Genomic DNA, 13102 nt, shown 5'->3' with positions numbered 1-13102 from the left:
AGCTGGCCTTCTGGGGTAGGGGCTGCTGTGCTGATTCTCAGGTGTGTGCACCTGGGGGAGCTGCCCCCACCCCACCAGGTGCCGGGCTCAGGTGAGCTGTTTACCTGGTGAGGCTCCTGTTCCCTGGCAGCCCCACCCCATCCCAGGCACAGGGTAACACCAGGAGGAACAACCCCACTGGTGGCGGCCAGCTCTCCAGCCCTGGAATCGGCTCCCGCAGTAACTGCCACAGCTCCCAGTGGGCACTGGCCTAGGCATCTAGGGCGCCCGGTGGCAGGACCGTCCTCGCTGTCCTGTGCCCTCCGTGCCTCCGCCCATTCTGGGGACCACAGGATCCTGGGCTGTGTCCCCGGCGCCCTGGGATCCAGGGCCTGCGCCGCTGGAATCACGCCCCCGGGTCCGGGCTTCCGAAGGCATCAAGGCGCAGCCCCCTCCGCCCGGAGCCCCCGCCTGACCCACCGGCTTCTCCCGAGGCCCCGCCGGGTGCTCCAGCCCTTTACCGAGATCCGACCGGGTGTGTGGGGCGCTCCCCCCGGGGCCCTCCTCTGCCAGTGACCCCGGGATCCTGGAGGCCCCGCTGCCCTCCTGCGGCTCTGCCCGGGTTCCCTGCTGAGCGCCTCTCCCTCCGGAAGGATCCGGTGCGGATTCTCAAAGTACCTGCTTCTCCCGGGGGCTCTCCTGTCCCGAGGCTCTCGTCGCCTCCTCGCGGGGCCCCTCCCCCACTTGATTCTTTTTTTATTTTTATTTTTCTCTACCTCCCTACCTTGTTAGAAGCAAAAACCCTTGTCTCTGTAGCATTCTCTCTTTAAATCTCAGGTCGAATTCATAGGTTTTCAGGATGATCTGAAAGTAATCTAGGTAAGTTGGTGGGGCCAGGTGAGGTGAGGCCCCTACTCCTCCACCATCTTGCTCTACAGCCGGTTAAAAGTTAATTGTAAAGGGATCCCTGGGTGGCGCAGCGGTTTGGCGCCTGCCTTTGGCCCAGGGCATGATCCTGGAGACCTGGGATCAAGTCCCACGCCGGGCTCCCGGTGCATGGAGCCTGCTTCTCCCTCTGCCTGTGTCTCTGCTATTCTCTCTCTCTCTGTGACTATCATAAATAAATAAAAATTAAAAAAAAAAGTTAATTATAAAAAGGATATAACCCAGGAACAGCCTAATGGAAGAGATGCATGGGATAGGATGAGGAGATTCTATGCCCTTTCCAGGTATGCCAACTCTCTTTAATCTCCATGTGTTCACTAACCCTGAAGCTCTCAGAACACTGCCCCTCCCCCACCTTAGAGGTTTTATATGGAGGCTTTTTATGTTGGCTTCATCATGTAGGCACGATTGATGAAATCATTGGTTATTGGCCATGGATTCAACTAACCTCCAGCCTCTCTCCCCTCCATGAATGTCAGGGGAGGACTGAAAGTTCCAGCTTTCTTTTTTTTTTTTTTTTTATTTATGATAGTCACAGAGAGAGAGAGAGAAAGAGGCAGAGACACAGGCAGGGAGAAGCAGGCTCCATGCACCGGGAGCCCGATGTGGGATTCGATCCCGGGTCTCCAGGATCGCGCCCTGGGCCAAAGGCAGGCGCCAAACCGCTGCACCACCCAGGGATCCCAGTTCCAGCTTTCTAATCAAGTGGTTGGTTCCCCTGGCAAAAAGCCCCAATCTTTAGGTGGTGCATAAAAGTCACCTCATTAACATAATAAAAGATGCCTTTGTTGCTGTGCTCACTTAGGAGATTCCAAGGGTTTTAGGAGCTAGTGCCAGAAATGGGAAGAAGGCCAAATACATATTTCTTATTATAAATCAGACTATCACACAGGTTGGAGAAAGAATTGGGGATAGGAGGGCCTCCCTGAAAACTACAGCATCTTAGGTACACGGGAGTTATAAAAACTTAAAAACACAAGCATTAGCATGAAAGATGTCCAGATGAATATGAGGAAAGTTTAAAATTTGTGCAGAATGGAAGAAGGCAAACAGATAATGCCTAACTAGCATTCTAAGGCTAGCTGAACATGTAAACACAGTGGTATTAAGCCAGGCCTTAAAGCAGCCAGTGCAATTAGGGTGTGTTTGAATGTTAAAGAAAGGGTGAAGTAACCAGAAAACGGATGCCTGACAGATTTTGAAGATTGGATCTGCAGAGGCAAAGTCTCTAGTAAACAAGGTCAAAATATGGAGTGTTACTAAAATGTTCAGATATTTCAGGAAACAGTGGTCTCTTGAATATCAATAACTCAGACACTTCTTTTGTTGCCTTTCAGTTGAAATCCATGTACAATAGTTGCACATAATGATAATGGTTCATCTGTGTTACATCCTTATTATATGCTAGAAAATTATACAATCCTTGCAACCATACTCTAAGGTAGGTGCTTTTATCACCTTCATTTCACAGATGAGGAAGTTGAGACTGAGAGGTGAAGTAACTTGCCAGAGGTCACACAGCAACAGCCTGACAAGACTCCACTACTAAAGTATTTATCTACTCAAAATTGTGGTTCTTTAGCAGCAATGAATTAGGTACTTCCAGGACCAAATGAGGAGCCCAACCACACAGGGTTCTTCTCGGTAGACCCACTTCACCCTTCTTTCTGTACACCCAGGACCACAGATGGCTCTCATAAGATTTGTCTTGAATATATGAAAATCATTGAACTTGATGTCTGCTAAATTCGTGCTAGTTGTCTCGTTGAAGCCAGAGCATGGTAGGAGTTGCAATGAGAGCAGTGGGGATAAGGCAGAAAGAACTTGTACCTAAGTGTGCTTGGTACAATTCTGACAATCATTGGGTGGTGGAGATATCTTAGGAATTCTGTCAGTGTGGGTAGAACCAGTCTATCCAACAGGGATCCTGAATGATAGTGGAAACAGCCCTAGGCAGCTGACTAGGAGGGTGGAGAATTCCAGACCTCCTTCCTTTTTTTCTCTACCTTGTGGCCTCTAACAGCCAATTTTATTTTCCTTCTCTAGGTCCCCTTATGGCATATGAAGTGACTGGGTAAGGATATAACCTCTAAAAGCCTCCAAGAAATTCCTGATTTTGTGAAAGTACAAGTAGGATGAGAAGTTATTGAGAGAGGAGCTGTGTTATTCAAAGTGAATGTTCACGGGTCAGTGTCAGCAAATGATATCTGTAACATGTTGCTAATGCAGGTAAGGAAACATACTGATTCCCTTCCCATCTTTGTCCCCCTACATCTTGCATGTGGAACTGTAGGGCTCCAGAAATTAAGAATCTCCTTATAAACTGTGTGTTCTAACAGTTTTCATGGATTGATTTGCCTTTCTTATTTTTTTTCCCCATGTGGGTGTCAGTGTTGGGTAATGGCTAGAACATGACATCTGTAGCCATGTGAACTGAGTTCTAGTTCTTGGTTCTGTGTGACCTTGGGAGAGTTCATATAGTGGGAGATAGTCCCTTTGTGCCAATTGAGAAATCTCTAAATCAGAAAGTCGATATCTGTTACTTGAAAATGTTAATTAAATATGATATTGTACACTGCATTAATTAGGATATTTCAGTTGAAAATGGCAGAAGCTGAGCTCAAACCGATTTAAGCAAGAAAGAGAATTTTATTACCTTTTGTAAATTAAATGTTTAAGACCAGTCTCAATTCAAGCATAGATGGATCCAGGTGCTCAATGGGTTTCATCAGAATCTTTTCCCAGTTTCAGGGTTGCTTTTTTACTCATAATTTCCAGATAAGCTCTTCCCAAGAAGAAACAAGGATGGCCAGTGGGTTTCTTGATGTCTTGCCTTAGGTCTCATTTCCATTCCTGATCCACTTATTGTGGTTAGGATTGGGCTCAACAATTGGCCAAGTGTGCCAGGACATTCTTAGACAATTTTGCTGAAGAGACCTTAAAGATGATTCTTCTTGGGCAAAAATTGGAAAGACTTCTGTTGAAAAATCCCTTTGAGCTATTTCAGAGTTCTGATTTCTCACTTAGCTATTTCATGAGGAACAATTTCATTAATTAGAGCAGGCAGAAATTTTATTCTGAATCTTGGTCAAAGAGCTTAAAATACCAGGCTTTGGTTACATGCTGCTCCTAGGAGCCTGGTGTGAGGTCTGACCTCAAAGGACATTAATTAAAGGTATGGGAAAAGTGATTTCACCAAAGGAATACAAGAGTGCATTTACCAGAAGAAGTGGGAAATGGGTGCTGGGAAGGCAAAACTAAGCTGTACCTGGTGGTTACCAAACCACCAGACACACAGAATATGATAAACTGTATATCTACACAATGTTTGAGAAATGTTTTTGAATACCTACAGTAGATAAGGCATTGTCCTATACCAGAGATATAATAACAGAGAGTACTCAAGAAGTTTAGGGTTTAGTGGAGAGAGGAGAGAATACAGAAAGTAGACAGGTAATTTTACTTTTGTTAAGCAGTCTGTAATTGGAGCAGAAGCAGTTGCTATGGGAACCATGGTAGGGCAGTAATGTTAGTGTTGAGACAGTAACTAACTTCCCGGAAGAGGAGCCATCTATACTGAGACCTCAGGGGGATGGTATGAGTTAGTCAGATGAAAGTGGGTACTCCTCTAAGTCTGTGTCCACAATCTACCTGAGGTTGAAATTTACCATCTTGTAAGACTAGCAAAGATTAGACATCTTCAACCCAACTTGAGGGCTGTTGAATTCAAAAGAGAAAAATAGAATAGCTGACTGAAGTATCTTCTCAAATTTTCAAAAATCTTGTCCCAGTAGGATAGAGAAATGTCCTGGGTATGAGTATTCATTTCAGGGACACCATGCAAAGAACATTTTTAAGACCATCATCATAGTTTAGTATCCCAAATAATATTTACTTTGGATGTTAAACAAAATAAAGATTTAAATAAATAAGCAGAGATAAGAAAACATAAAACTGCCTGGAACAATGGGTATAGCTAAGGCTCTTACCATCTATGTGGAACCCGGTGTTGGTGATTATGAAAGTAGGACCTGGCTCAGTTAGCAGGTATTTGGAGCAGGAGAAATTTAGACAGACCTGGTGTAGAGTGTGAGGACCACGGACAACTCCCGAGCCTAAGCCAGGGCAGGTGGGAAGTCAGAAAGGGAAGAGTGAACATCAGAGTTCATCCATGCTTCTGTGGACCTTAGCAGAAATAAGTATTGGATTAGCCAAGAGAATTCAAACCAATGTGTCCTAGCATGCTTTAGAAAATCCACCCATGATTCCAAAAATTTATTATAAGTTATAGAATCTGACTTAATGTGTCTACTGGAACTTAAACAGGAAAACTGATTTGTTAGAGGGATTCCAGATAGTTTCAGATTGAGGAACACACCGGAAAACCAGACCTCAACAAAAGAAAAGATCCAGGATGGTACTGGAAGTTAGTAGTTCTCAAAGTGAAGTTTATAAATCAGCAACATCAATATCACTTTGGAACTTGATAGAATTGCAAATTCTCTTCCTTACAACAAATCTCCTGAACCAGATGCTCTAGGAGCAGGGACCAGAGATCCATGTTATAATAAGTCTCTATGTGATTCTGACATAAGTTCAAACTGGAAAACCACTGTCTGGAATATTAGAACTGGAACATCCTTATATACCTCTCTAGTACTGCCCTTGGATGAATCATCTCTAAACCATTTCTGTCTTTCCGTGTCTCTAAGGAGCAAACCTTAAAAAGTAGAATGTCCAAAGAATATTTTTAAGGCCACCATGATAATTTAATATCCAAAATAATATTTATTTGGGATAAATAAAACATAATTTAACATCCCAAATAAATAATAAATAAATTAATAAATAAATATTATTTGTGATGTTAAGCAAAATAAAGATTTAAATAAATAAGCAGAGGTAATAAGAAAACATGAAACTTCTGGTTATGTGTCCACTCCTATGTCTGGTAGTGCACCTTGGTGGTATGCTTGGCAACTCCCCTCCCCAAACTAGTAGAACCACATGAAATGAGAAAGGGAAATTTCCACAAGGAAGTATGAAAAGAGGTGTTTTAACAAGAAAAGGATCCACATACATAAAAATACATAATCCAATTAAAATGAGAAGACAGGAACAGACATTTTCTAAGAAGACATACAGATGGCCAACAGAGAAATGAAAAGATACTCAACATCACTCATTATCAAGGAAATACAAATCAAAACTACAATGAGATATCACTTCACACCTGTCAGAATGGCTAAAACCAAAACACAAGAAACAAGTGTTGGAAAGAATAGAGAAAAAGGAACCCTTATGCACTATTTGTGAGAATGAAACCGGTACAACCACTGTGGAAAATAGTATGGTGTTTTCTCAAACACTTAAAAATAGGATTGTCATATGATCCATTGATTCCACTACTGAATATCTACCTAAAGAATATGAAAAAGTAATTTGAAAAGATATATCCACTTCTATGTTTATTGCAACATATTTACAATAGTTAAGATTCAGAAGCAATTCAAGTGTCCATTGCTAGATGAATGGATAAAAAAGAGGCAGTATGCATATACAATGGAATATTACTCAGCCATAAAAAAATGAAATATTGCCATTTGAAATAAGTCAGTCAGAGAAAGACAAATACCATATGATCTCACTCATATGTAGAGTTTAAGAAACAAATGAACAAAGGAAAAAAAAGAAATAAAGAAACAGATTCTTAACTATAGAGAACAAATTGATGGTTGCCAGAAGGAATGAGTGAGGGTGGGGATGGGTGAAATAGATGAAGGAGATTAAAAGTACACTTACCGTGATGAGCACTGAGTAATGTATAGAATTGTTGATTCACTATATTGTATACCTGCAACTAATATAGCACCATATATTAACTATACTGGAATTAAATTTTTAAAAAATAAACAAGAAATTCTGGCCAATCAATAGATACATCAGAAGAGGAATTTTGAGGGGTGGAATATGGGGTAGAATTAGTTTCTTGCTAAAGAGATTTTTCAGCTATATAACAAGATAAATTATAAAATGAAGAACTTCACAGAGAACAGGGATTTAGCACTTCTTTTTTTCTCTCACTATAAATATTCCATGTGCTTAATGTGACTAATATTTTTGGCAATATTAATAAGTCAGGTTTTCCAAGCATTTTTTTTTCCAAGTTGAAAAAAGAAAATAGTAGAAAGAGCCACTGCCCACAGACTGAGCTTTGAAATGTATTTCTCATCATCAAGGATGGTCTTGTACTTAGAAGTGCATATCATAAAAAAAAAAAAAAAGAAGTGCATATCATAGAACCCTACGGTATAAGAGATGGACAAAAACTAGGAACCACCTAGAGCAGCTGTCCCATTTTTGGGATGAAAATGCTGATGCCAAGGAGTTTGATAGACTTCTAGGGTGCTGTGAATATTTGTTTGGAAGTGAATCCAATGTCTATTTTCCTATTTATGGCCAACTAAGAGAAAACTAATCATCTATTGGCAATATCTCTTAAGGGACCTGGCTTTGGGGAATCTTGCCCTTTTTCCTCCTTTCAGTATCCTTCATTTATCCAGCCAGCCAGCTAGTAAGCTAACCTGCCAGCAAATAGTCAGCCATCTACCTGTTTAGTATTAAATTAATGCTTCCTTAGGAGCTAATCATACAAAGACAAATAAGACATAGACCTTGCTCTTTGGCTTGGATCTAGTCTTAGAACCCATGTTTTCTGGTTTCTAATTTAGGGACCACATTTCTTATGCATTAAACAAATAGACACTGACTGTAGAAATGTCATGAAGACATTTCATGACATGAGCCAAAAGCCTGACTTTGCCTTGATCTGGCCTTCTGCCTCTTGCAGTTTCTGTTTCAATTTTAATTGTGCCTACTGCAATGAGCTAGGATTTTTTTGTACTTTGAGTTACTGGAATGAAAATTTTTGTGAAGACAGATCAAAAAATAATAAAATGAAACTACTTAGGAAAATTCTACAGTTCTGCCCTAGAAAGAAAACCCTGTGGTAATTGGGGAAAGGATGGAAGTGATCTATTTTAGAAATACTGCTTAATGTTTTCTGCAATAACAAATGTTCTATCTTATATTACATCTGAAAATCCAACCCTGAATGTCTCTATAGATTTTGTTAGATGGGAAACCTTGGGAGTTCTTTGTGGAAGCAGTTGTATTATTTTTGATCATAGCAAAAGGATAGACTGAGTTTTGGTCTCTAAACTCTTAAATCTATAGCTGTTGTACTTCCACTCTCAAGTTCTTCATCCTGATCTCCTCTACCAGACAGATCTATGGAAGTGGATCTTGCTCTATGGAGGAAGACAGAACAGCCACACGGTCTTTTGTCCATTGTTTGAAAATAATAAAGTCATAGTTCCTGCTTCAGTGACTTTGCATGTGCTATTCTCTCTGCCTGCTAGACTCTTAAGTCTTCACAAGGCCAGCTCATTTTTAACTCAAAGGACACCCACTCAAAGAGGATTCTCTGATTGCTCCCATTAAAGTGGCCATTAAACTCACTGGCATGGATTGATTTCAAATATGAAAGCAATTTTTCATACCTTTCTGTGTCCAAACCCCTTAACTTTTCAACTCCTCCCATTAAGAGGTGGAATCTTACAGATTTAATTTGGCCAATTGAATGAAAGTGAAGTCCTGCTGAAGGGTGCCAGCCCATATGGAATAGACTCAAGTTGTCTCAGTGTAGATCTCTATACATGTAAGAGACTCAAGCCAAGATCTGTAGAGCCATTGAGCCAACATGCAGATGACCACTGATAAATGAGTGAGACTGGCTGAGTCTAGAAGAACTATATAACTAGTCTGCAGCAATAATAAATTCTTGTCTTTTTAAGTCACTGAATTTTGAAATTAGTTACATAGTAACAGCTAACTGGTATATTCACCACTTTTTAGTTCTTATCACTATCTAAATGATCTCATATATTCATTTTTTGACTTCACCACTAAAAAGTAAACTCTTGGCTGGCCCCAATAACCCAACACTTAAATTAATATGTAATAATTGTTCAATATTCATTAACTGGGTAAATAAAAGAGAAGTAACATTCAAGCACCACTGTATATAAAGCTCTTTATTTCTCACTCTTATTTTAATATTCCCAGGAGCCCTGTGAAGAAGGTATTATTATTCCTAGTTTTCAAATGAAAAGTGAAAAAGTCATGTAACATGTATGAATCGAATAGTTATTTAAAAAAAACAGAGTTTACTACATGTATGTATAACATATAACATCCATGGACTGATCAAATGGTTATTGGCACTAGAAAACATACATTGTTCAGGGACACTCTAATATTTTCTGTTGCTATTAAGTAGTATATAAATATAATAAATATCTTGTTCTGAAAGATACTTAAGAACTAAATGCTGCAAACTAAAAAAGAGTCATAAATGCAAATTATTTGTATGAACCAACACTTTACATTTACTGACTCAATTAACAAGTGCATATTTTGACATGTTAACTGTGTCCACTAACAAGCAGTACAACCCATAGTGGGCCCCAGGAGCACTGAGTTTTCTATTAGAAGACACCATCGCAGGGGAAGCTCTCAGAGTCCTTGTGTCCTGCTGCAGGCTGGAACTTAGGCCCTCTCTGTGTCAGGCAAAATTCAGCTTTTCTACTCTTATAGATATGAACCAGGAGGGTCAGGTCAATCCTTAGGAGAAAGAATAATCTCCATAACACTTAAAGACCAGTTTTCTCTAGCCTCATCAGGTATTAGAATTGTGTGGGGTATTTTAGAGACAGAAATGTACCAAGTTATGGAGTCCTTTTTTTATTTATTTATTTTTTTATTTTTTACAATGGTATATAATTTACACACTAAATGGAAGGCCCTTGAGAGGTAGTTGCTACAACAAGCAAGGAACTAAGTTGCTATGGGCCAGACAGAGAACTGGGTGCTTGAATTTGGGGATCTTGTTTAACCTCCACTAAGTCCCTGTCAACCCTGCCACTGTAACTGTACATTTTACACTGCAGTAAATGGAGGCTCAGAGAGCTTCTTGGCCCAAGGTTATATAGCCTTGCCAACATCAACCTGATAATTCCTTCTTCCTTATCTCAAATGGGTACTGCAGGATTTGCAACACTTTTATATGGTTCTCCAAAATACTCAAATTCTTTGACATTGTACGTGTAGTTTTTTTTTAATGCCCATCTGCAACAATAAGGCATTTTCACTTTATGATGGCTACTTACCATATGAATAATAGAATTTATACTAATTTTGAGTTAGAATGTGTGTCTAGCAATATAGAATACAAAATGTGATGCTAATAAAATAAATATTCATCAAAAGTAGCACCTAAGACATGTTGTCTACTAGAAAATGTCCCCTCTGGGGCAAAAATAATGCCCTCATTGGCTCTCATATGATTCTCATATTCAAATAAATCTGACTTTGCTATATAGTTTTTATTTAAAGTTGCTTTATCCTATTTAAAAACATAGCCATTCATTTCTCAGTTTGCCCAGGAGGAAATAGAAAGAAGAGACAAATATCAAATCAAACAAACATTTTTGGGGGGCCATATGGTTATTTTAAATAAATATTTGGTTTGAGGAATGGGTAGCATTTGAATCCATTCCTATTTTTCCTCTAACTGCTTTTCCTTGCCAAGAGAGTAGAATTAAACTTGACTTGCTCATATTTATCCTCCAGCCCTGATAATTTCTTAGAGTATTTGCTGTTTGTGCCTTTGATGGCATAGTCTGCAGCCCCAGGATGTACTGTTGCAGAGAAGAGAGCTAGGGTTTAAGTAAGTTTGATGTGAGGTTTCTGTTTGTCTAATTCAGTGAGTCATTAGCCAAGAGTTTTTCCCTGAGTAATTAGCTATTCTTTCAGTTTCTCTCTTGGTGATCACTACTGTTTTCCAGTGGCCATAGACCAAAGGATCATTTAATGTAAAATAACTAGGGAGAAGAATGAGTGTGTCTGCTTGTATCAGCTTCAAGAATGACCCTTTCTTGTCAGTGGAATGTGGGTTGGAATGAGTAAGATTGAATCCAATTTTTCCTTTAATTCTGATAAAATCAAGCAAACTTTAAACCAAAGAATTGGTTTAAAGGATGGAGGTTTAAAGGTTTAAGGTTTACATGATGGAGAGAAATACATTAGTGCTTTTGTGAAATCAGGTCAAAATACAGCATTGTTGCAAACAAAGAGAGCAAATATGGACAAGTTGGCCTCACATGTCTCCATGAGATTGTAAACATCAGTAACAGGGAGTCAGACAAACAGAGCAATTGGAACTATGGAAACATTACTGTTCCCAAACAAACTCTGTGAAATTACAAGCCCAGAGAACACCCACGGAGCTCTCAAACAGGGTACCAAAGAAGACGAGACTACTAACTTCTAAGGAAGCAACAATAGGAAAGGAAAAACCCAGCTGGGCTGAGCTTGCCCTTCTCAGCTGGCACTAGAATAATACTGCTTGAAGAAAACAACGTGAAGTCTGGGAGTCAGAGAGCCACAATAAAAGCTGTATTATACCAAGGAGTGGGGAAAAGTTATAGTCTTTATTTCCTAAAGAAATTACTGTGTTTAGAATGTTGTTAATGGTATGTATTATGTCAAAACAATCTCTGGCTAGTGGGTGCAAAAGTAGATGCTGTATCTGGGCAAATGGTAAGATATTCTCTAAAGCACTGGCATTTATTGGTAGGCTAATACCTGCAGCTGAGGATTTACATGTAGGCTTAGATGTATGAGGCCATTTCAAGATGTTGCTGATTTCCTGAGTCCTAGAGCAGAGCTTCTCAAACTTTATAATGTGCATGATACAATCACCTGGGGACATGTTAAAATGCAAGGTCTGTGTGCCCTCTGCTGTTTTGTCTTGGCTGCTCTATCCTTTAAGGCCAGTCATCTGCAGAGGCACTCCTCCTGCTGTGGGCAGTGTTTGGTCCCTGGCCTCAATGTGGTGAGTTTTAACTAGATGTGCTCTGGTCTGCTTGTGAAATGAGACCTGACACCAACTCTACCAGAACTGAGGCCCTGAAACACTCTGTTCTAGAGACATGGTGGGAGCAGGGGTTGTGCTGGTCTTTTGGGGGAGGGTATCACTACACTGGGACTGAGACAACTTGACTGAGAAGGGCAGGCCTGCCAGAGCACAAGGGTGTGGGATTTGGTGTAAGCAAGTTAGGCAGCCTATGTCTGCACTGTGCTGCTTCCCTCAGGTGGCTCTGTGTTTGTGCTGAGGGGAGGGTGCCAGCCAGATCCTTTGTTCCCAGAGAGGCATCACTATGAATGCTGTCTCTCAGGGAAGCTCTCCAAAAAAAGTGAATAATCTCACCATGTGCCCCAGGTGTTCTTCAAATTGCTGTTTCCACACTGTCCCCAGGTTGTTTGACAGCTTGTCTTCAGTAGCAGTGCAGTGCCCTACAGGCTCTATCCCAGCCAAGCCTAGTGATCTTTAAAACTCCAAGCATTAAGCCCCACTGGTTGCGAGAACTCGTGAAATTTAGCCTTTCTCATTTTCTAAGCCAATAGCTTTGGGGAAATGTTCTCCTTGTGCATTCCCCTGTGTGCTGTTCTGTGACCACAGTTCTCTTCCCTCTGCAGCACCTGCAATCCCTTTCTCCCCTAAATTACATCTCTGCACTTCCTACCTTCTTTGAGGTGGCTTTTTCTCTTTCTTTAGTTGTAGAGTGTTTTCTATCTTCAGGTCTATTTAGGATGATCTGATAGTTATCTAGTTGTATTCATGTGATGAGACCAGCCTAGGGTCCTCCTACTCCATTGTATGCAGCACACCCAGAGATACTCCCTGAAGCATCAGGCCCTGGGCACTACATTCTAAAGCTATTACTTCAGAAGCAGGAGACATAATTAGCTTTTCTATAGAGAAGAAGGCAGACACTTAGACAAAATGCCAAGATGGATGGATTTCTCCCAAATGAAAAAATAAGATAAGATCACTACCAGACAACTAAATGAAACAGAGATAAGTAGCATACCTGATGGAGAATTTAAAGCAGCAATCAAAAGGGCACTCATTGGAGTCACCTGGGTGGCTCAGTGGTTGAGTATCTGCCTTTGCCTCAGGTCATGATCCCAGGATCCTGGAATCAAGCCCTACACTAGGCTCTGCATGAGGAACCTGCTTCTCCCTCTGCCTATGTCTATGTCTCTCTGTGTC

At 40.6% G+C, this 13102-nt stretch overlaps 1 long non-coding RNA gene across 4 annotated transcripts in view; it reads left to right on the top strand.

Annotated features, from left to right (window-relative positions):
• The window catches only part of LOC119877431, a 152155-nt gene that overhangs the window by 33164 nt on the left and 105889 nt on the right, over nt 1-13102 (top strand). For all 4 annotated transcript variants that reach the window (XR_005376953.1, XR_005376952.1, XR_005376954.1 and 1 more), the window contains exon 2: nt 2971-3153. This is a non-coding gene — a long non-coding RNA (uncharacterized LOC119877431). The remainder of the gene's footprint in view (nt 1-2970; nt 3154-13102) is intronic.

Source organism: Canis lupus, chromosome 23, assembly GCF_011100685.1.
Source record: "Canis lupus familiaris isolate Mischka breed German Shepherd chromosome 23, alternate assembly UU_Cfam_GSD_1.0, whole genome shotgun sequence".
Classification (NCBI taxonomy): Eukaryota; Metazoa; Chordata; class Mammalia; order Carnivora; family Canidae; genus Canis; species Canis lupus.
This window is presented reverse-complemented; position numbering and strand designations above follow the sequence as displayed.